This window comes from Canis lupus, chromosome 28 (assembly GCF_048164855.1).
Source record: "Canis lupus baileyi chromosome 28, mCanLup2.hap1, whole genome shotgun sequence".
Taxonomy (NCBI): Eukaryota; Metazoa; Chordata; class Mammalia; order Carnivora; family Canidae; genus Canis; species Canis lupus.
The window spans coordinates 20,088,052-20,113,335 of NC_132865.1; the positions used below are offsets into that span (position 1 = coordinate 20,088,052).

Genomic DNA, 25,284 nt, shown 5'->3' on the forward strand with positions numbered 1-25,284 from the left:
TATAATGTTTAGGCCAGATTGTATAGGAAGGGGCTGGAGCTAGGGAAAGGATGTAGGAGGTTGTTATAAAAATTGAGGTAAAAATCACTCAGTAGAAAGGTAGAAAAGGGAATAGGAAGGAGAGACTAGATAACTAGACATTATGGCAAAAGACTTCAGATTAACTGATTAGCATAGGGTATCAGGAGAGGAAGAGTAAAAAACCAGCTTATTTCCAATTTTAGACATAGGATTCTCTGAAGAAGGTGTTGTTTAGGGGGGAATAAGATGGTGAATGCAATTTTGTGTACATTCAGTCTAGAGTGTCATCAGGACACAGATGCCAAATGGGTAGTTGGAAGCAGGTGTGCAGTTCCGGAAAAAGATACTGACTAGAATTAGAACTTAGAGAAACATTTGGATAGCAATGACTGTGTTTCCCCTGATAAAAAATAGAGAGTAGAGAGCCCAAATTCATAAGGGATGGGAGGAAATAGGAAGAAAGCAAAAGCGGAAGAAGAAAAAAAGAAACCACCACAAATGTGGGAAAATTAACATATTCCATGTCTTTCAATGCTTTATGTTAATGTGTAAAATATATTATGAATATGTATGTGTTTGTATGCATTATCACAATGAATCCATTCCTGGAAGATAACCAAGTAAATTTAAGTGGGTATGCTCGTGCTTACATCTGAATTTCAGTTGAGAATGATTTAGGTATTACTGGTACTTTCTCTATCTTCTGACCACCTATTTCAAGTGTGGTCAGTGATATGAAAAATGGGACATGAGAAAAGCTATACTCTCAAACAAAAAATTTACAAACTCTTATTTGGACAAGCCCTTTTAAATATCTTTGATTATCAAATGAATTTCATTTATTCAGCTCCTAGTATGTACTCTAAACATTTAATATTACTTTGCAAATGTTATAAAACCCCTAAAAAGTAGGTAAGTGATGTTTTTCCTGTTTTAGAAATGAAGTAAATAAAGGGTTTTGATTTTGTGTTTGTTTTACACTGGATTTCCAGCTAGAAAACAGGAGAATAGAATTCTAACCTACTAGGATTCAAAGCTCATATACATAAACTTAGTGGAATAATAATTGTTTGAAAACTTAAATTTAGTTGATACATCATAGTTTAGTTACTTAAAATTTAGAAGGAGACAGTCTTTGCGCTGTGAAAAATATCCTGATCTTGAGTTAAGTTTCTAAATTATGATACTGACACATCCTGGATCATTTATATTAGTAGCGTAGAAAGTCTTGCTCCCTTCTCACCCATGAAAGGGTTCAACCCAAGTCAATGCAAGAACGGAGTGAAGTGTTTATTTCTTTTTAATAAAGAAAGATATGAAATACACTGAAAATAATTAATCACCTTTTATTTTTTTAAGATTTTATTTATTCATGAGAGACACAGAGAGAGAGAATGAGAGAGAGAGAGAGAGAGAGAGAGAGGCAGAGGGAGAAGCAGGCTTCATGCAGGGAGCCTGACATCGGACTCCATCTCGGGCCTCCAGGATCACGCCCTGGGCTGACGGCGGCGCTAAACCGCTGAGCCACCCAGGCTGCCCAATTAATCACCTTTTAAGCCTTAGATTGAATTTAACTTATGCTTTTCATTAAATTTTTATTTTATTTTATTTTTAAAGATTTTATTTATTTTGAACGCCTGGGTGGTACAGGGGTTGAGCGTCTGTCTGCCTTTGGCTCAGGGTGTGATCCCGGAGTTCTAGGATCAAGTCCCACATCAGGCTCCCTGCGTGGAGCCTGCTTCTCCCTCTGCCTGTCTCTCTCTCTCTCTCTCTTTCTCTCTCTGTGTGTGTCTCTCATGAAATCTTTTTTAAGATTTTATTTATTTATTTGAGAGAGAGCGAGAGAGAAAGCATGAGCTAGGGGAGGAGAAGAAGGAGAGGGAGAAGCAGGCTCCCCGGTGAGTAGGAAGCCCTATTCGGGGCTCTATTCCCAGAACCCTGAGATCACGACCTGAGCTGAAAGCAGCCACTCAACCAACTGAGCCACCCAGATGCCCTGTTTTTCAGTAAAATTTTAAAAAGAAAAAAAAAAGCCCCACAGGCTCTACTTCCTTTGTATGTACTCTTTTTGTTCCTCACAAAATGGATGTATTTAGTACACAGAAGACTCAGACAACCTCCAAGTGAGATAAACCCAAGATTGTAGAGATAAGTGTGAGATGCCAACCTCTGATACTGTAGCTACCATGGGTGTTAAATTTATGTCTGGTCTTCCAGAAATTGTGATTTGGAAATTGCTCCAACATTTTCTTCGGAAACCGTACCTTATGGTAAATATTTAGGATGAGAAGACAGAGTCTTGGTTTTAGGGCAAGAAAACGGGTCTTTACAAAGAATAATTGCTTCAGTGAAGGACAAATCATTAGCTGATGATAGTTTCAAAGAAATTTCCTAAAAAGACAAAACCTACTGCTTTTTCTCTAATTCTATGCTCATTAAGCAACTCTCTAATATGTAGTTTAGAGTCCTGAGTAAATCTAGTCACCTAAAAAGTAAGTGCCTTCTCTGGATGAGAAATCTTAGATCTAGGAATGGTTATGTTAATTAATGTATTGCAGATCTGACTCACAATCTCTGTGAATTTGGTTGTTATGAGCTGGTACACAGATCCTGATCATCCTGGTCAAATTAATAAATTCAGGATTTGGATGTTTTTTGTTTTTTTCTTTACTAGAAAATTCACTTCAGTATTTTTGGAAGAATAGTTTACATTTTCAGGATTTCAACAGTGTGGAAGAAGAAAATTCAAAAAGCACCTCAAGTCTCATCACTCATTCTCATCACTCATAAATAATATCAAGTGAACATCTTTCTCTGTATATTTGCAGATGGATACAGAACTACTTTTATTGTAGTGGGATCATTCTATGCATGTTGTATCAAAGTTAGTTAACTTAATTTTACAGAGATATAAGAAAAATAAATTTATTTTTTTTGAAAAATAAATTTAAATGCAACTGAAGACATTGCTAAAATCCAAATGTTATAAATTGTTAAATATTTTTAAATCTATGTTGAGATCCATCTATAGATTTATCTCTGAATCTATATCTAGACCTTTTTTTTCCCTAAAAGGGATATTCTTTCCTAATAGATTCCTCTGCAAGAAACTTCTGGTTCTGATCTACAACATTTGTCAGCTTAGAAAAATCTACATGAGTGAACAAAGAAAGTTTCCAGATACAGTCTTTGTTGCAGGGAAAACTTGAGCATAAGTCATAGAGAGAGAGCTCAGGACTTGGATGGCGTGTATCACTAGTGCTGGCCTCTGCTTCACTCAGTCATTCACACAGAAGTTCTCCCCCCCAACCCCCATCTTCTTCTTCTTCTTCTTCTTCTTCTTTTTTTTTTTTTTTAAGATTTATTTATTCAGAGAGAGAGAGAGAGAGAGGAGCAGAGACACAAGCAGGCTCCACGCAGAGAGCCCGACGTGGGACTGGATCCCGCGTCTCCAGGATCAGGCCCTGGGCTGCAGGCGGCGCTAAACCGCTGCGCCACCGGGGCTGCCCCTCCCCCCCCATCTTCTAAGACAGTAAGTCACTACATCAAAAGATAATGAACCCTTTCACAGAACCAGTGAGGCTTTATAACAATCTAAAGTGAGCAAAACGTTATGAGAAAAAGAGATTCTTTTTCAAAGCTTTTCCAAAGCAAGCATCCAAATTGCCTGGAGAGCTTGTTAAAGTCTCAGATAAGTCTATTTCTGTAGGTCTAGGGTGGGGGGTTGAGACGTCATTTCTACCAAGCTCCATGATTGTTGCCACTGAACTGGGGTTCACACTTTGAGTATCCTACCATAGAATCACTTGCACTTAGAGTCACCTGGTGAATTTTTGAGAAATATCGTTGTCCAGACTCTACTCCCAGAGATTTTAATCTGGCTGGTTTAGGGTGCCCTCTGAACATAGGACATTTAAAAAACTCTCCAGAGATCCCGATGTGCAGCTAGGTCTGAGAACTACTGTTGTAAGGTTGACAGATTATGAAAAATATTAAGAATATTTTCTTCCCTTCAGAGCTTTATGAATATTATTCCACTGTGTTCTGAGATCACAATTTTTTATCCCTTGTGCATTATTTGCAATTTCTATCTGGATGTCTGAAGATGTTCTTGATTTTTTTTTTCTTTTGATGTTCTTGATTCTTGAAACTGAATCAGAATATGATTCACTGTGGGTTGTCCTAGATTAAGATTTCTGGGAACACGGTATGTTCTTTCAAGGCTCCATATTCAATTCTTTCTGCATTTTTGGAAAATTTTTTAGATTATATCTGAATTCTTACTCTTTCTGTTCCATATTTTTGAATTTTCTACTTCAGGAACACCAAATATCCTTGAGATCATCTTCAGCTGTTCTAAATATCTGGAGAATTTGAGAATAAGATTGTCGATATTTATCTGTTTTCCTTCTGATTGCTTTAATCCATGAGTTTTTTTTTTTCTCCCCTAACTGCATTGGCTATTGATGATTTTAGCAGTTTCCTCCACGTCAGTAATTCTGTTTCTAATGGTATTGCTTTTCTTCCTTGCTGTTTCTAATGGATTCATTCTATAAGGATATTATTTGTGTCTCTAATTTGTTTTCTTAGGTTCACAACCACTCATTATCTAATTCTATGTTCAGAGATGAACAAACTTTTTTTGGTAAAAAACTGGATAGCAAATATTTTAGACTTTCAGGCCATGCAGTTTCTATTGCAATTACTTAATTCTGACATTGTAGCATGAAAGCAGTTATAGATAATCCATAAAATATATGTATATATATATATATAAAATGGATAAATATGGATATATATATTCATAAAAAATATATATCACTACATTCCAATAAAACTTTATTTACACAAATAGGTCACCAGTTGGTTCATACTCAGTACTATGTGTGGCACAAAGTGTTATTTAATTGTTACATCATTCCTTTTTTCATCCTTAAGAACAGCTCTCAATTCACTGCCTCTGGAGTTAGTTCCCCAGCTTTCCTGAGAGGGATACTTCCTCCACGTTCTCAAAGTACTTTGAGGCATATCATGGACATCACCAGATTGGCTTAATAATAACTATTTTTAAAATATGTTCACTATATACAGGGCATTGTGCTAAATGCTTTTCTTTTATTATCTAATCAAATCATCCCAACAGCCCAAATTACAAGCCCTATCAATTCATTCTCCCTCCATTCCCCTGAGTGACTATTTATGTACTTCTTTTCTCTTGAAATCACAGGTGTCTTTCCCTAACTTCTCTCACCCTTAGCTTATGACCTTTCTCCTTATTTCATTGAGAAAAAGGAAGCAGTCGGAAGGGCAGTCTCTTATCTATGAACCTGCTTGCCTCTGTTCTCCTACATATGATCTCCATGCTCCTAAGAGCACCATGCTCACTTGTGCACCAAATACATCTCTGTTTCCTCTAGCTCCAGCGACTGAATCTTGAATCATTGGAATTTCTCCTCTTGATCATTGCACCATTGTATAAAATCTTGCTGCAAAATCTCCTGTCTTAAATGTACAAAAATAATCTCTTATGATCTGCCACTACATTGCTTTGTTTCCCTTTATAGCAAAACTGTGTCTCCACATCATTCACTCCATCTCCACATCATTGACCCCATTTCCCTCTTGAATCTACTCTACAGTTAGGCCGTTACCCCCACCATTCCACTAAAACAGCTCTTGTCAAGCTTTCTGGTAACCTCCATGTAGCCACAACCTTAGCCAGTGAAAATTTTCCGTCTCTATGTTATGTGACCCATCAAGCAGCATTTGACACAGTTGGTCTCTCCCTCTTCCCTGCGGAAGTTGCCAGAGTACCATTCTCTTTTAATCTTCCTCCTACCTTTCTAGCCACTTCTTCTAATCTCCTTAACAAAGTCATACATCTAATAAAGTCGCATATCTAAGATTTGAACCTTCAAAGGCAGAAACTACCTCTTGTCAATTTCTGTGTCCCTAGTACCTGACACTGTGCCCAGCACATAGTGGGAACTGAGAACCATCTTTATCATGAGAAAGAACATCAGCACTAGAGGTCAGTTGGTGATGAGCTGGCTCAAACCAGAGACACTTGTCACAAAGGGAGAGAGGACCAACCAATGGACTTTCTGAGGATTGGGGAACAAGTGGGAGATTCAGACAGGTGAATAGCAAACTGTGGTTAGGACTTGACAGAAGGAAATTTGGTCTAGTCTTTCAGGCACTGTCTTCAAAGGCTAGCAGCATGGAGCTGAGAGATCTGGGTGGCACAGTAGAGTACCCACTACCCCTTTCCAAAGAGATAACCAAAGTATCAGATAGGGGATGAAGATGGGCAACTGAGAAGGGAGAAGATGACTGGACCATGCACAGGTAAGGCTCCTGCTAGGAGACTGTTCAAATGAAGAGACTTCATGGTCAACCTCAAAGAAGCAAACAAGATCATGAAGTACCCAGACATAACCAGCAGTGGAAGGCTATTACCACTCTTATGACTGAAGGGCTCAGGGAACTGAGCTGTAAAAGAACAACTGTCTGGCAGGAACCATAGCCATGAGGGATGCAGGAAGGTGCACCATGGCAGCAGGGAAGTCCCCGACCTGTTTTTACTACCACTCGCCACCTCCTGCTAGTGCCTCCCTCAGTTAAACCCAGTTGAAAGTCATTTGGCAGTGGAGCCGAGATGAGGCATTCTTTAGTATGAGGCATACCAAGAAGGAGTCAGCTTCTTGGTATAGAGCAGGGTAAAAAGAGAGGGGATTTGAGATAAGCAAATGGGGAACAACCAGCAAAGACCAGAAGTTAAAAACAGTGCAGGGATTACAACCAGGGACAAAGGTTGAGATGCTGCTCCACCCTGCCTTCCAGACTTTTCTATTGACCAAGACTGAGTCTGGCCTGGAGTCTGGGAGTGAGGCTGAGTTTTGGCTGGGTTCTCTGATATGAGGCTTGGGTCTAAAGCATGGGGATAAGGTTGAATAAAGGATAGTGAAAGGATAGAGAGACTGAGGAAAAGGTGTGGAGAGTAATGTAAAGCCCAGGAAATCAACAAACCCCACGGAATTCAGAGGCCATTTGACCTTGCCTCCACTCCCACCAAGCTCTGGTGTTTTCGTTTGGTCTCCAACTAAGGTCTCTAACAGAAGGATCAGATAGAGGACCATATCTTCCTTCCAGATGCATTTGAAGAAGTAAATTTGGGAGAGAAGCTTGAATATACCATGCAGCCTGAAAAATCTGATGTAGAGAGGGGAAGAAGAGACAGGAATGCTTTAAAGTGAGGGAATTGGACTGGATAGGGAGGGTGTTGGGGTGTGCAGCTGTGCTCCATTATTATAAAAACACTTAGCAGCATCTCATAATGAACACATATGAAGGCCAAATGATGGCAGCAAATATTTTTTCCTCTTTCTACGGAGTCAGCTTGAATCAGGCATCTGGGGATTCACCCCTCCTTGGTCTCCTCCATCTTTATTTTAAGCCCCTCTACCCTACTTTTCCTCATCCATCTTGTCTCCCTCTTGGTAATAAGAGGTCAAGGCTCTGGAGATGACATTTCCTAAGAAGATGAGAAGGTAGCAGCTAATAAACAGTCCTCTTTAAAGGTAGACTTTTAGATTTGTCACAGTGGAACACCTTCAAGACAAACACACATCCCTCCTGGTAAATATGGCCACTCCCATAACACTGCTTTGATGTGTTATTCAGGTTAGGCTCTCTTCCCACCAGGAGTAAGGCCAGGAAGGAAGGACCAGGTGAAGGTGACGAAAGCCCTGTTCTTCCACGCTGAGAATAATAATAATAACTATTATACTAGCAGCTAATTATTGAGCAGTGGCTTACATATCAAGTGGCTGCTTTATGCTGGGTACATATTAGAGGCTGTGGTGGATTAAATGGTGTCTGCCCCCTTCCTCCTAAAGGTAATCCATGGAATCACTGGAAGCTGTGAATATGACCTTATTTGGGAAAAGGGTCTTTGCAGATGCCATTAAGTTAAGAGTCTTGAAGCCAAATTATCCTGGATTATCCAAATGGACCCTAAATCTAATGACAAGTGTCCTTATAAAAGACACTGAGACACAGGAGAAGAGGATGAGACTATGTGAAGATAGGAGCAAAGACTATGTGAAGATAGGAGCAAAGATAACAAACAATGGCTGTTCTTGCTTTGTGGGCCTACAACTCCAAGAAGCTGTAAGAAGCAAGGAGGGATTCTCCCCTAGAGCCTTTGGAGGGAGGGTGGCCCTCGGACATCTTGATTTTAATTTTCTGAACTATGAAAGGATAAACTCTTGCAGTTTTAAGCTATCCAGTTTGTGGTAATTTGTTTCAGTGGCCCTAGGAATCTAAACAAATGCTCTGCATGCTTTATTTCTAATCCCCACCATGACCGGCAAGGTGAAAGTATTGTTTTCTCATTTTATAGACAAAGAAATTGTGAGTTAGTAACTTCCCCAAGTTCCCATTGCTTATAAATTGCAGAGCTAGGGTTTGAACCTAGGCTCACCTGGCTCCCAAGTCCCTGATCTCTCCATCACAGTATGTCTTCTTTGAATATCATCACTAAAATCCTTCCAGCTCAAAAAGATCTCTACTGTATTCCTGGCTTGTGGCCAGGTCCTTGCTTCTTCCACTCAGACTCACTCATGAACAAAATGTAATTGATGGGCCATTTGTTTTGACCACTGGATTAGAGCTGTGGATAGAAATTTGATTATCACTAATTCCTCCTTCCTCATCCCATTTAGGGCCTGAAACTTCAAGGGAGGGGAAATCTAGCTTCCCCTTCTTGGAAAATAAATAGACATATTGTAGAATCCTAAGTAATAATTTAAAATTTTAATAATAACTGACTTCTGTACAGTGATTTATGGATTACAAAGCCCTTTCATTCACACAATTCCATGAGAGCTTTGAAAGATGAGATTACACAGGAACACTACATATGGATGATTTCATGGATGATGACAAAAGAGGGTTTCCGAAGCGAATGGCTCCCTGACTGCCACATGGGTACTGAGAGGTAGCTTGCCACAGCACCCTGTCATCAGGAACAGTTTATAAACCTCCTTTATGTCCATCAGAGATTCATATAATGAGCTATCTAATCTCAAGTACTTAGTATATATTTAGTTTTTCTACTGGGTTTTTCTCTTTTAAATATAAGAAAGGAAGTAGTGCCTGGCTGATTCAGTCAGTAGAGCATGTGACTCTGCATCTCAGGGTTGTAAGGTTAAGCCCCATGTTGGATGTAGAGGTTACTTAAAAATAAAATCTTACTATACTGCGGTAAGAGGGGAAATAAGTTGGCAGCATAGTGTAGTAAGAGGACCCTAGGCTCATCTTGTCACACAAACACAACTAGATAACTATCAAATCATTGTAAATATGCCAGAGATCAAGCTGAAAACTGATGGAACAAATTCCACAACTAAAGGGAGAGAAGAGGCCACATGGAAGAAGGTAGGAAGTGTAGAGATGTGGTTTGGGGAAGAAATGTATCATGCATGCTGAGGAGGGGAGGGAGCCCTGATCATGGAGAGAGGAGAGAGAGAGTGGAGTACACAGAGATATACACAAGGAGAACACTTCCCCAAAGCCACTGGCTGGGAAAATGAAAGCGACTGATTTTCATGAGTTCCTGCAATCAGCAGGGCTTACAGACTGAAGGTTTAAAGGTCAGTGGGCTTAGCTGGGATAGAGACCTGGAACCACTGCCCTACCTCTGGAAAGAAGGTAGGCAGGCAAGCATCCTTGGGATAGATGGTGTAGAGACAGTAATCTGAAGAATGCTTGGGGCCCCCAGCAGGGAGATTATTCACTCTTCTTGGAGCATGTCCCTCCACAGAGGGTATTCACAGAGACACCTTTCCAGGGACAAAGGAGCTGGAGGGTGCCATTTCCCTCACTTGTCCCTCAGCATAAACATAGAGCCACCTGTGGGAAGCAGCGCAGTGCTGATACTGGCTACCTAAGCCCCTTAATTCAAGTCCTACACCCCTGTGCTCTGGTGTGTCACCCTTTTTGGTCAAGTTTGCCTCAGTCCCAGCACATCAGGCCCCTCCCCCAGTAGACCAGCAGAAACCCCTCCCACACCATGTCTCCCAACCAGAAAGTTCTGCGGGGCCTCAGTTCTAGTGGAAGTAGTATCAGGTCTCATTTAACAAGCAGGCCAGAGAATACCTAATTAAAACTTGCTACATTCTGGCCAAGGACCAAACACTGCCCACTGCAGGCAAGGGGAGCCTCTGCAGATGACTGGCCTGAAGGATAAAGCAGTCAAAACACAGAAGCAGAGTGCACACAGCACACACCAGAGACACTCCCTGAAAGGGCCAGGCCCTGGACACGACCTCTTTCATAAAGCCATTACTTTCAGGAGAGGAAACATAATAGACTTTTCTAACACAGAGAAGAAGACAGAGACTTAGACATAATGCTAAGATGGAGGAATTAATTCCAAAGGAAAGAACAAAATAAGGTCACAGCCAGAGATCTAAGTGAAACAAATATAAGTAATGTGCCTGATGGAGAATTTAAAGCAACAATCATAAGGATACTCCCTGGGCTTTAGAAAAGAATAGAGCACTTCAGGGAAGCCCTTACTGCAGAAATAAAAGAGTTAAAAAAGCAGTCCAGAAATGAAGAATACAATAACTGAGATTTAAAAGAGGCTTGCTGTGATGAACACAAGGATGGAAGAAGCCGAGGAACAAACAAGTGATATAGAAGATAAAATAATGAAGCTGAACATGAGTCTATTCTCATGTTATGCAACATGAGAATAGACTTAGGGAACTCAGTGACTCTATAAAACATATTCACATTTGTATAATAGGAGCTCCAGAAGAAGAGAGAGAAAAGGGAGCAGAAAATTTATTTGAGGAAATAATAACTGAAAACTTCTCTAATCCGGGGAAGGAAACAGACATCCAGATCCAGGAGACACAGAGAACTCCTATCAAAATGAACAAAAGCAGGCCAACACCAAGACATATTGTAATTTAATTTGCAAAATATACCAATAAAAAAATCTTAAAAGCAGTAAGACAAAAGAACTCCCTAACTGACAAGGAAAGATCCATAAGTTTAGCAGCAGATCTCTCCACAGAAACTTGGCAAGCCAGAAGGGAGTGACATGATATATTCAATGTGCTGAATAGGAAAAATCTGTAGCCAAGAATACTCTATCCAGCAAGGCTATCATTCAGGATAGAAGTAGAGAGAAGTAGAAGGAGAGATAAAGAGTTTCCCAGACAAACAAAAACAAGGATTTCATGACCACTAAACCAGCCCTGCAAGAAATATTAAAGGGGACTCATTGAGTGGAAAGAAAAGACCAAAAGTGGCAAAGACTAGAAAGGGACAGAGAAAATATCCAAAAACAATGACCAAACAAATAATAAAATGGCACTAAATACTTATCTATCAATAATTACTCTGAAGGTTAATGGATTAAATGCTTCAATCAAAAAACAGATGGTGTCAGAATGGATTAAAAAAAAAAACCCAAGACCCATCTATATATACTGCCTGTCATTTTAGACCTAAGGACACCTGCAGATTGAAAATGAGGGGATGGAGAAACATTTATCATGCAGATGGATGTCAAAAGAAAGCTGAAATAGCAATACTTATATTGGAAAACTAGACTTTAAGCCAAAGACTGTAACAAGAGATGAAGAAGGGCGCTATATCATAAAGGGGGCAATCCGACAAGAAGATCTAACAATTGTAAATATTTATGCTCCCAACACAGAAGCACCCAAATATATAAAACAATTAATAGCAAACATAAAGGAATTAATTGATTAATATACAATAAGAGTAGGGGACTTTAATATCACACATCAATGGACAGACCATCTAAGCAGAAAATCACCAAGGAAACAATGACTTTGAATGATACACTGAACCAGATGGACTTCACAGATATATTCAGAACATTTTCCTGGGGCACCTGGGTGGCTCAGTCAGTTAAGTGTCTGCCTTCTGCTTAGGTCATAGTCCTAGAGTCCTGGATGGAGTGCTGCATTGTGCTCCCTGCCCTGCTTCTCCCTTTCCCTCTGCTACTCCCCCTGTTTGTGCTCTCTCTCTCTCTCTCAAATAAATAAATAAAATCTAAAAAAAAAAAAAAAAAAGAACATTCTCCTAAAGCAGAATACACATTCTTTTCAAGTGCACATGGGACATTCTCCAGAATAGATCACATCCTAGGTCACAAATCAGGCCTCAACAAGTACAAAAGGATTGAGATCATACCATGCATATTTTCTGACCACAATGCTGTGAAACTTGAAGTCAACCACAAGAAAAAAATTTGGAAAGATCACAAATACATGGAGGTTAAACAACATCCTACTAAACAATGAATGGGTCAGTTAGGACATCAAAGAAGAAATTTTAAAAAATACATGGAAATAAATGAAAATGAAAACACAATGGTCTGAAACCTTTGGGTACAGCAAAAGTGATTTTAAGAAGGAAGTATATGGCAAGACAAGCCTACCTCAAGAAGCAAGAAAAATCTCAAACTACCTAATTTTACACCTGAGGAGCTAGAACAATAAAAAAAATGAAGCATAAACCTGCAGAAGAAGGGAAATAATAAAGTTTAGAGCAGAAGTAAATGATACAGAAACTAAAAAAACCCGAATAGAACAGATCAATGAAACCAGGAGCTGGTTCTTTGAAACAATTAGTATAATTGATAAACCCCTACCTAGACTTATCAAAAAATCATGAGGGGCAGCCCCGGTGGCGCAGTGGTTTAGCGCCGCCTGCAGCCCAGGGCGTGATCCTGGAGACTCTGGATTGAGTCCCACATCAGGCTGTCTGCATGGAGCCTGCTTCTCCCTCTGCCTGTGTCTCTGCCTCTCTCTCTCTCTGCATCTCTGTAAATAAATAAATAAAGTCTTTTAAAAAAAATCATGAGAAAGGACCCAAAGAAATGAAATCACAAATGAGAGGTAAAGTAACAACCAACATCACAGAAATACAAACAATTACAAGAGAATATTATGAAAAACTATATGCCAACAAATTGACAATCTGGAAGAAATGGATAAATATAAATAGATAAACTACAAAAAACTATAAATAGATAAACTACAAAAAATAGAAAACTTGAACAGACCGATAACCAGCAAAGAAATTATATCAGTAATAAAAAAATATCCCAATAAACAAATATCTAGGGCCAGATGGGTTCACAGGTGAATTCTACCAAACATTTAAATAATTAATACCTATTCTTCTCACACTATTCCAAAAAATAGAAATGGAAGGAAAACTTCAAATTCATTCTATGAGGCCAACATTACCCTGATACCAAAAACTGACTCCACTGAAAAAGAGAATGATGGGTCAATATCTATGATGAACACAAATGCAAAAATTCTCAATAAAATATTAGCAAACTGAATCCAATTACATTGAAAGAATCATTCACCGCAATACATGTGGGATTTATTCCTGGGCTGCAAGAGTTGTTCAATATTTGCAAATCAATCAACATGATACATCACATTAATAAAGAAAAGAACCATATGATCCTCTCAATAGATGCAGAAAAAGCATTTGACAAAGTACAATATCCATTCATGATAAAAATCTTCAACAAAGTAGGGTCAGAGGAAACATACCTCAATATCATGAAGGCCATATAGGAAAAACCTACAGCTAATATCATCCTCAATGGGGAAAAAATGAGAGATTTTCCTCTATGGTAAGAAATAAGACAAGGATTCCACTCTCACCATTGTTATTTAACTTAGTGCTAGAAGCCCTAGTTGTAGCAGTCAGACAATAAAAAGAAATACAAGGCATCCAAATCAGCAAGGGAGAAATAATAATTTCACTATTTGCAGATGACATGATACCTGGAAGTCTCCACCAAAATACTGCTAGAACTTATACATGAATTCAGTAAAGTCACAGGATACAAAATCAATATACAGAAATCTGTTGCATTTCTATACACTAATAATAAAGCAGCAGAAAGAGAAACCAAGGAATCTATCCCATTTATAATTGTGCCAAAAAACATAAGATGCCTAGGAATAAGCCCCACTGAAGAGATAAAAGATCTATATTCTGAATATTATAGAACACTGATGAAAGAAATTGAAGATGACACAAATAAATGGGAAAACATTCCATGCACATGGGTTAGAAGAACAAATACTGTTAAAATGTCAATATTACCCAAAGCAATCTACACATTTAATGCAATCCCTATCAAAATACCAGCAGCATTTTTCACAGAGCTAGAACAAAAATCCTAAAATTTGTATGGAACCACAAAAGACCCTGCATAGCCAAAACAATCTCGAAAAAGAAACACAAAGCTGGAGTCCTCACAATTCTGGACTTCAAATTATATTACAAAGCTGTTGTGATCAAGGCAGTATGGTACTGGCACAAAAATAGACACATAGATCAATGGAACAGAATAGGAAACCCAGAAATGAACACAACAACTATATGGTCAACTAACTTTCAACAAAACAGTAAAGAATATTCAATGGAAAAAGGACAGTCTCTTCAATAAATGGTGTTGGCAATACTGGAAAGCAACATGCAAAAGAATGAAACTGTACCACTTTCTTACACCATATGCAAAAATAAATTCAAAATGGATGAAAACCTAAATGTGAGACAGGAAACCATTAAAATCCTAATAGGCAGTAACTTCTTTGACATCAGCTATAGCAACCTCTTACTAGATATGTCTTCTGAGACAAGGGAAACAAAACCAAAAATGAACTATTGAGACTTTATAAAAAATAAAGAGCTTTTTCACAGAGAAGAAAATAATCAACAAAACTAAAAGGCAGCCTATGGAATGGGAGAAAATATTTGTAAATGACATATCTAATAAAGGGTTAGTATCCAAAATATTTAAAGACTTATAGGGATCCCTGGGTGGCGCAGCGGTTTGGCGCCTGCCTTTAGCCCAGGGCGCGATCCTGGAGACCCAGGATCGAATCCCACATCAGGCTCCCGGTGCATGGAGCCTGCTTCTCCCTCTGCCTATGTCTCTGCCTCTCTCTCTCTCTCTCTCTCTCTCTCTCTGTGACTATCATAAATAAATAAAAAATAAAAAAAATTAAAAAAAAGACTTATAAAACACCCAAAAGCCAAATAATCCAGTTTAAAAAATGGGCAAAAGATATGAATAGACATTTTTCCAAAGAAGACAAATAGTTGGCCAATAGACACACAAAAAAATACTCAACATCACTCATCATCACAGAAATACAAATCAAAACCACAATGAGCTATCACCTCACACCGGTCAGAATGGCTAAAATTAACAACACAGAAAACAACAGGTGTTGGCGAGGATGTGGAGAAAGGGGAGCTCTGTTACAAAGTTGGTGGGAATCCCAACCGGGTGTAGCCACTCTGGAAAACAGTATGGAGGTTCCTCAGAAAGGTTAAAAATAGAACTATCCGACGATCCGGCAATTGTACTAGTAGGTTATTTGCCCAAAGGATACAAAAGTACAGATTTGAAGGGGTACGTACACCCCAATGTTTATAGCAGCAGCAGCAGCAGCAATAGTCAAATTATGGAAACAGCCCAAATGTCTCTCAACTGATGAATGAATAAAGATGTGGTATATGCACATCTTCTTTAGATAGATACACACACAATGGAATATTAATCAGCCATAAAAAAAGAATGAAATCTTGCCATTTGCAGTGATGTGGATAGAGCTAGAGAATATTATGCTAAGCGAAATAAGTCAGTCAGAGAACGACAAATACCAAAAGATTTCACTCGTATGTGGAATTTAAGAAACAAGCAGATGAACAAAAACAGAGAGGGAGGCAACTCGTAAGAGACTCTTAACTAGAGGAACAAACTGAGTGTTCCTGGAGGGGAGGTGGGCAGAGGGATGAGGTAACTGAGTCATGGTCACTAAGGAGCACACTTGATGTAATGAGCACTGGGTGTTACATGCAACTGAGAATCACTAAATTCTACCTCTAAAACTAGTTAACTAGTTAATTAAATTGAATTTAAACAAGAAATTTTGTAAAAACCAGACTCTTAACTACAGAGAAAGAACTGATGTTTACCAGAGGGGAGGCGGGTTGGGGGATGGATGAAATAGGTGATGGGATTAAGGAAAGCCCTTGTAATGAGCATTAAGTGATGTATGGAGAAATTGAATCACTAAATTGTACACCTGAAACTAATATTATATTTTATGTTAACTAACTGTAATTTAAATAAAAAGTAAAACTAAGTTAAACATTTTTTTTTTAATGTCAGAAACAATTGCCAACTGGAATTATAAAGAGTTTGTTCCTCTTTGAATGGGTTTGGGATGTTGAATAAATGGCTGATGTCAGTAGACAGCCCAAGTCAGAGGAAAGCTAAACTAAGACTGCTTTAGAATAAATATTTGTGATTCTTCAAGCAGTTCTTTCCTCTTAATGTATGGCTTTTTCAAAATGCTTATGGTCTGTACCCTGACTGATGTCTATGTTTAAAGAAGTATGGAAATTGCCACTGGTACCTGGTGATTTAACCAAGGTATTCAGCTAAACACAGAAAGTATATGAGTGCCCAGTTGTGGGCATGATTCCTTTCCTGGGAATGCAAGTTGATATCTACACAAAACAGCAGTAAGGAGACACATTAAAAGTGTTTTTGCTTTGTGCTGTGTTTTTATCTGAAACTAAAGAGATAGCAGTGTGTAATTTTTCTACAACTCTATAAGCCTGGGTGTAATCTGAGACAATGAGCACATGAACAGAGACCAAAAACCTATCTTGCAAAAACTGGATCTGGTGAAATAATGCCTCAGGGGACCTCATTCTAAAACTGATCATTTCTGAGGTAGGTGACAAGGCTTATAGTCCATGCTTATGGGGTGTTGTTTTGGCACCAGCCACAAAAGAAGAAAAGACAAGACACCTCTGGCTTATGACAAGTCAATTTCACTTAATGTAAATATATTTTAGCAGATTAAGTATATTCACAAGTTGATTTACACATTAGAAAGTTTGGCACACATGCTTGAAACAGTTTCTGACAACTATCTCTTCCCACCACTACAGATCTTGTTTGTATGATCTTTTTGTGTGTTTGGTGAAATACACATAACAGAACATTTACCACTTTAATCACTTTTTTAAAATTTTTATTTATTTATTTATTTGAGAGAGAGAGAGCACGAGAGGAGAGAGGGTCACAAGGAGAAGCAGGCTTCCCACTGAGCAGGGAGCACGATGCGGGGCTCGTTCCCTGGACCCGAGACCATAACCTGAACTGACGGCAGACTCTAACTGTCTGAGCCACCCACGTGCCCCACCTTAATCATTTTTATGTGCACAATTCGGTGACACTAAGTACATTCTCATTGACAGTCTTAAATTCTGTTGTTTTGTTCAAGACTAATTTCCTTTCTTCCCTCCTACTTTACCTTTCTCTTCTTGGCTTGACTCCTACCGTCCCAACACAAAGGCAAAAAATTCTGAAGATTTGTACAAAAGGGGACAAAGAATGATCCACATGGCACCCACAGCAGGAGAGCACAGCAAAAACACAAGTCATGGCGTGAACTGGGGATTATTTTCCATTGCCATGGTAAGAGGCTCCCTCTTCTGGGCTGGGGTACAGTGATGGGCCGGGCAGTAGTGGGAGGAGGGAAGATACTAACCTCCCAGGACAGAGGGGAAGGAATTTCTATTTCTAACGTCAGGTCTTACCCTAATCCTGGGGAGGTCAGTCAGATGTTTTTATGCATCAGAATCCTTCTGTTGCTAAACTCTAGCTGATGCCTATCAGGTTCTACAGTGGCAGAGGAGGAATGAGCTCTTATTGCCTTGTGGAGGACTCTGACCCAAACAGGTGAGAAGGAAGAACAAAAAGTTCTCTGTGTCCTGAGGGTCAGATGTGTGAGGGTCAAATGTCCCAACGTGACACCTGAGAGTCGGCATAGGTCCCAAGCCATTTGGGCTGGTGGATGCTTGTACTGGTGCCTAAAAAGAATGGTTACTAGAAGATCCAATTATCTCAATTCCACAGCTTGTGGAAAGAATGGAATTATCATGACTTCAACAACAACAGCAACTGGTCTTAGGGAAGGAGTTGCAAGCTCTCAGGGAAATGTAGGGACTCTGGTATTGCTTGTACAGACGAGATAAGGTTAAGGACAAAGAGAATTCCAGTCATACTAAGATTAAAATTCAACACCCAGTGGTAAGATGTGTCAAGCCTATGCTTTGGACATGGGGCCCCCTAAGTGGGGAACAAGATATTCCTGTTATAATGTAGTTTGAACCCTGTGAATTCCTATGAAAGCCATAATAGCTCAAGGAGTCTTTCTTATAATTTGGCAAAATTACAGAGAATTTAGTAGAAGTTGTAGATGGCCTTGGGTGAGCGTCTTCATCTAAGTGTACAGTTTCTGCTTATAGGGAGATTATTTAAATCAACTCAACAACCACGGAGCAAGGCATTGCAGCAGACATTTAAAAGTAAGCTGGATACAGTTCTTGCCTTCAAGGATTTTCACACTGGTGTGGATGCGTGAGTGTGTATAATGACATGGCACACATATTGTAAACTAATGTAAACTCACGGCACCGAATTTAAGACTTCATTTCTGGTATGGAGGGTATATGAAGCTGTAAGTAAAATGAAGTCATGAAGAAATCTATAAGGAAAACTACTAATCAATCAATTTATTTCAGTATACATCAAGCTCATGTACACTAGACACTGATTAGTCACTGGAAATCCAAAGGAGAATGAGCACAGTTCCTGGCTTTGAGGATCTGACCTACAGAAACAGGAAAGTGACAGCCACTGGCAGTACAGGACAAGAAGAGGCATTGGGTCCCCTGCATCTTCACACCTCTTTCTTGGGTGGAACTTTCAGGTTTGCTGGGACACTGGAACAGTCTGATAACTGAAGTCACTGAGGGAGAAGCAAGTCAGGGTCTGCAGTGCTTTCGTGGGCAGGGGAAACAAGAGCAAGCGAGGCCAGGGCCCTGAAGGGCGGAGGAAGGAAGAGAAGGGAAGGTGATCCACCAAGAGTCTGGCCACGTCCCCCCAGCTGTCTCAGGGAGGGCTCTGCTGTGGCTGACCCTTGTAGCTAAGGTTCTCTCAGATGGCATGGTTAAAGCTGCAGTGTTCGAAGTTGCCTGCCATGTACCAACCCTTCGGCTGTACTTATATGCACCTTCCTGTTTCTTTGCAAGTTTATCACAGTCCAGCTTGCCCATGACCTGGGAAGACCAAGAGGGTGCGGCTATAGCTTGAAGATCCAACCCAAGGGTCAGGGAGGTGGCCTTGCAGTCCAGACAGGAACCCCACATGGCCTGCTAAGTGCCACATCGATTGCTTTCCGAGCAGTTGTGGATGTGGAGCATCATGGACCTGCCAGCAGCATGGTGAATACCGTTACCCAGCAGGATGGAGTTTGAAATTCACGGTAGAATCCAAGTTAACCGTGTGGGCTCTGATGCCCAGCTGCCTGGGGTCAAATCCCCACCCTGAAGCTCGCTAGCTATTTAGCTGTGGTCCGGTTTCTCTGTCTCCCCAAGTATCATCTGGAAACTGGAGTTGTAAAAACAACACCTACTTCTTTGGGGGGTATTGGGAGTTAAGTGAAATAACGTATGTAAAGTTTTTAACACGGTGGCTACCACATGGTGTTTGATTCTGTTACTTTAATCCTTCAGGATGGTTCCCACCTCTCAGGGGTTGAGCAAAACCCATGGAGTGACGAAGTGGTGTGGGAAATAGAAGCACTGTGTGAATAGTACCGTAACACGAGGAGGACACATCAGCCACTTCCCCCTTCTATACCCTTGTACTGAAAGGGGGTGAGTGGGATACAATTACCAATTCCTGGCTTTCTTTTCTGTCTTAGCAGGAAGGGTATAATTTTAATAAGATGAAAGAAGGCTTGCAGGCTCCTGACAACAAAGAAAATCACAAGCTACCGCTGTGTGCCTGCACTTTCTCTGCATCTTCTTAAGGATCAGATTAAAGAATCTGCAGTGAAAGGATGACTCTGATGCCCTCCCCTGAGACCTGGCTTTCCCTTTTGGGGGTGTGGGATGGGAGGGGAACCCAGATGGAGTCTTCTTTCTAGAATGGCTCATGTTAAGGTGGGGGTGGGGGTGGGAGTGTGTTCAACAACACTTTTCCGAGCACTCCTGGGCTCTGACCCACCAGGGTGCAAGCTCTGATTCCTTATATCACATGGTGACAGTTTATAATTCTGCCTTAGGGGGAAATTAGTACGTTTTTGAAAGATAATAAGTAAATGCTCATATCAGAGTTTAAACGTTGATGCCTATTCTCTGAAATAAACTTTTACACTGGCCCCTTCTTTTCCCCCCTTTCCAAGTAAAGGACACCAATTTCGAATATTTGATTCAGGAAAACAGGACACAATCTAGGATTCCCTCCACACACTCCCCTTGCCAGCCCCATAATGGTTTTCCCCTACCTCCAGGTGGTTTTGTCTTTATTCACAGTCCTAATGTCCAATATTCAACATTGGCATAAGCAAAGACATCATATATGAATCTTGCATTTAAAATCATCAAGCAAAAAAATAAAATAAAATAATCAAGCAAGTAAGTGGGTGGCTTACTATATCATGCTTCTTTCTTAAAAACAGCAACTTTTACTGTCCCCTCCCTACATCTGCCCCCTGGTTGTCAAGGAAGTACTACCCAAAGTCACAACACTAAACTTTAAGAGTGGTTAGGTTGCTAACAGAGAGTATGACATTTCCATGGAGACTCACGAGATGAAGATAGACCAAAGCAGGGAATATTTAGAGGATGCTCAGATTAGTTACGATCATTGTCACCTGCCCAGTCTATGTCAGGTACTATACCAAGTATTTAGCAATCATTATTTCAGTGATTCTTCACAAAGGCCCAATGACCCAGGTATTATTATTATTCTATCTATGTTTTGGTGAGGCTCAAGAGGTTAGGTAAGTTTCTTGAGATCCCATAGCTAGTTAAGGACAGAACTGAGATTGGAGCCCATGTCAGTCCTATGCCAAAGCCCATGCTTTTAACCACTCTGCTGCACTCCAGAACCTGGGAAACTCTGTAAGATTATAGAAAACAGGCTGCTCTTTCCAAGCAGCATATAGCCTAGAATGAGCTAGAATATGTATAATCATATCTTGATATGGTATCTGAACATATCTTCACTGTTTATCAAAAAAAAAACAAAGGGAACATCTGATTTTGCCATGTGAGGGAAAAAAATCACACTGATAGGTTGGCATCCTAGTGTGTGGTTTAGACTTACTTTCCCCAAAATTGATGTGAGTATTTACTCTGTAGGCATAGATGGCAAATTCAGTGCCGTACCACTAGGTGAGGATGAGGCCTGGGGACTGGAGTGGGCTGAGGACGAGGGGATGATCTGGCAATGATTATGAAGTGCTGCAGACAAATCCCAGTATTTTTGTTGAAGGAAAAGCGCAGTCTTCTCCAAAAGTGGCAAAGTTTGGGCCCATGGTGTGACAGAAGAATGTGTTCCCCTATTTACTGCTGACTTACTTCTGTCAGGGAATGATTCTCCACTGGAGGATGGTTTACTGGCTATGTTGTGGAAGGGAAACGGATAGGCACTGTGATAGAAATTAGGAACACAGAGCTAATTTGTCCCTTTGGTTCTTCGTGGAGGGAAATGCAGGTCCACAACAATCAATGCTAACAGAGATTCAAGCGCAGAAACGGAAGTGTGTATTCGGTTCTGCGTGAGCACAGAAGTCAGAGGGGCTAAGTCTGCTTGTGAGCCTGCAGGAGATTCTCAACATTTAGAGAAGGATTTAGCAGGCAGAGAAGAGAAAAGAAGGTCAAGTCAAGGAATCAGCCTATTCAATGGCTTGGAGCTGTGAATGTGTACGTTGTAACTATGGGATAATGAGGAATTCGTGAAGAAGGCATGAGGTTAGGAAGATGGGACCCCCATAAACAGGGTTTATGACAAAGATATGCAGCAAATCTCTTCCTGTTGTATTTTAAGCCCAGCTTTTATCAGTAAAAGTGGGAAAGAAAGCTTTGCGATATAATTTTCATGACTGCTCTTTTTAGAAGAAGATCCACTTTTCCACATATTCAATAGCATAATAATTCCTTTGGGTCATGGTCAATCTTTAATCACCGAGTTTCCCATTGAAGTTGAATTCTAGAGAGTAAATAATAGAGGATGAGACTGAGGATAACCCAGTAGGCCTTAAGAGGCATACATGTCTCTGGCAGATTGGGGTGGGAGTTTTTAATATTTTCTTGATCTTGCAAGGAAAGAAATTCTTTTAAAAAACACTTCAGGATAAGACAGAAAAGTCACAGGAATTTTTTTCTTTACTCTTATTATCCAAGTGTAAGTATAAGCTGTGCAAAGAATCCACTGGAGAATTATTTGTAACTTTACAAGATTGCTCTATTTCATATTTGTAAGCTTTCAAACGCACATTGATAATGAACTCCAAATATCAGATAAAAGAACGTGATGCATGTCATGACTCATGGGGCTTCCAGGTCATTCCAGTTTTTATATCTGCTACACAATTAATGGTGACACTTAGGCCAGTTAGGAACTGAAGTGAAAAGGGGATGTACTTTGAGAATGCTCTTCAGGATAATGCTGAGGCAGTCAAAAACTTCCTAGGTGGAAATCCTAAAATGCTCAGGACACCTCCTCACAGAGTTTGAGTGATTTGGTGCTTTAATTTCAGGTTTGGGGACGTCTGGGTGGCTCAGTGGTTGCGCATCTGCCTTCAACTCAGGGCCTGCTCCTGGAGTCCTGCAAGGGGCTCCCAGTGGGGAGCCTGCTTCTCTCTCTGCCTGTGTCTCTGCCTCTCCTCTCTGTGTGTCTTTCATGAATAAATAAAATCTTAAAGAAAAATATTTCAGGTTTGGTTCTCTGAGCTTCTCTCCAGTCCTGGCTCCTGACCCACTCAGAAAAGTCCTCTGAGAAAGAAGTTTCTGGAACAACAGAAAAGACTATTGCAATTCAACCTTTCTTCTTCAGTTATCCAAAGAGAGGTGGAAAGTAATGATCAAAACAGAATTTTAAATTATAAATTTTAAATTGTTAAAGGAGAGAGTGAAAAATAAATATTAAAACATAACTTAAATTCTGTGGAGGGAAGAAAACCACCAGCAATTTCCCACTTCCATCCCTTGTGTGATAATGGAATCCATCCTGCCCTCGGAATCACAGGGCTGCCCATTATTTTAGAAAAGGAATTTATGATTAGCATATTGATGAGTCTTCTCAAGCATTTTGTGGGTTTTATTTTTCAATGCCCCTCTTTCACGTTGGTGAGTTTTTCTGGGACAAGATCGCTCCATCATGCAGGATTACACATGGCCAGATTCATTTTATATTGGATGACAAATTGCATTTGAATTTGTAGGGTTGAAGGTCAGGGCTGTTCTCTATTAGTCGGCCAGGCTCCCTCAAAGTGTCTCAGTCATGAGAATGTGTTAGAATCCCTTCTATGGCCCTGCCCTCTCGAATCTTCATGAATACTGAATTCTATCTACACTGACTCAGATTCCTAATAACTGACTCCATCCAAAGGAGGAGATCATGCCAGGGGCCTGACAAAATGAACAGCATCGTGCCCAGCACCATATTATTCATCCAGGAGCAGTCCACGGCTAATGATAATCCAGAATTCTGAAAAAGATCCATTTCCTGAGCCCTAAATAAGAGATGTATCTTGAGGGCTCTGCTCCAACCTGTCAACCAGAGAAACGCTCTGTGCCAGAGATATGTCCGGAATTGTCAGGAGGCGAACAAAACCTTAGTTCTACAGTTCTAAAATGCTAAGTAACAAAGAATTTAGAAGCTGCCAGCTGTAACATGGATGAAGGATGTTTCTAATCTGAGCGGCCCACAGGCACACCAGCCTTTAACACATGCCCTTACCTAGCGGAGAAGGCTTCTTTGTGCTAAGTTTACATTAATTTGATTAAAAGTGACTTGACTCCAAATGCTTGGATCTCCTGTGAGTACTCTTGTTCATGTCTCTGTGCGTGCTATATATAAATGTGTTGCATACCTACAAACACACATAAGGAGAAAAATCCCACATCAATTCAGACTGCTAATTTTAAATGTGGTGCCACTCACACAGATACTAGTTAGAATTTAATTTTGTACTATCTGTAATAAGGTGCGTTTGCATAGACCTTTCGTAACATATACTAACATATAAGTAAAAGATTATTTTACTCAGGAAAATATTTTTCCCAGGTGCTCATAAGCTCTAGCTGACATGCAAACGATTGAAATGCTAATTCAAGTCATTTTTACATAGTCATTTAAGGACATCCTGTCAAGATCTTTACTAGGTTATATTAAGACCTATTTCTTAACTGAATAATCATTTACCCTTTCTTTTCTCTAGCCCATGGCACTGAATGCCCTGAATCAAATAGGTTTTCAGAAATGTCTTTTGAGGGGTGTGTGGTTGAGTGTCCAACTTTTGGTTTTGGCTCAGGCCATGATTTTGAGGTCATGGGATCCAGCCCCATGTCAGGCTTCCTGCTCAGCGGGGGAATTCTCTCTTCTCCCTCTTCCCCTCCCCCTGCTCTCTCTCTCAAATAAATAAATCTTTAAAAAAAAGAAATGCGGGCAGCCCGGGTGGCTTGGTGGTTTAGCACTGCCTTCAGCCCAGGTCGTGATCCTGGAGTCCCACGATCCAGTCCCACATCAGGCTCCCTGCATGGAGCCTGCTTCTCCCTCTGCCTGTGTCTCTGCCTTTCTCTCTCTCTCTCTCTCTCTCTGTGTGTCTCTCATGAATAAATAAACACAATCTTTAAATAAATAAATAAATAAATAAATAAATAAATAAATAAAATGCCAGTTGATAATTATGTCAAAAATTATGATAATTAGACATTGTGTGTAATTTAGTTACTAGATATATATTAAAGTAATAAATCTTAACTAAAAATTTCTAATTCAAACTTTTCCCTTTATGAAGTATTTAAACCTTATCATTTGTTAAACCTTATTTTATTATATGCTAAATACTTTATATCCATTACCTTATTTAATTTTTTCTCAGCCCTCTGGGGCAAGTAAAAATATGATATTTACATTGCAGATAAGATTCAGAGAGGTTAAGAAACTTGCCTCAGCTCACACAGCAAGTGAGTGGCAGAAATGGGATTCAAGTTCAAGTTCTTCTGATTCCAAGCCCAAAATGTTTAGCCACTATGATGTACTGTATTCATGGCCTGGTTAAATTCATCCCTCATGTG

General features: G+C 39.9%; 1 protein-coding gene across 1 annotated transcript in view; it reads left to right on the forward strand.

Annotated features, from left to right (window-relative positions):
• Positions 1-20,080, forward strand: part of C28H8orf89 (chromosome 28 C8orf89 homolog) — a 45,394-nt gene extending 25,314 nt beyond the window's left edge. Inside the window, exons 8-9 of the transcript XR_012020043.1 lie at positions 17,483-17,605; positions 18,715-20,080. The gene's annotated coding sequence lies outside the window, so the exon portion shown is untranslated. The remainder of the gene's footprint in view (positions 1-17,482; positions 17,606-18,714) is intronic.
• The last annotated feature ends 5,204 nt before the right edge of the window (positions 20,081-25,284 follow it).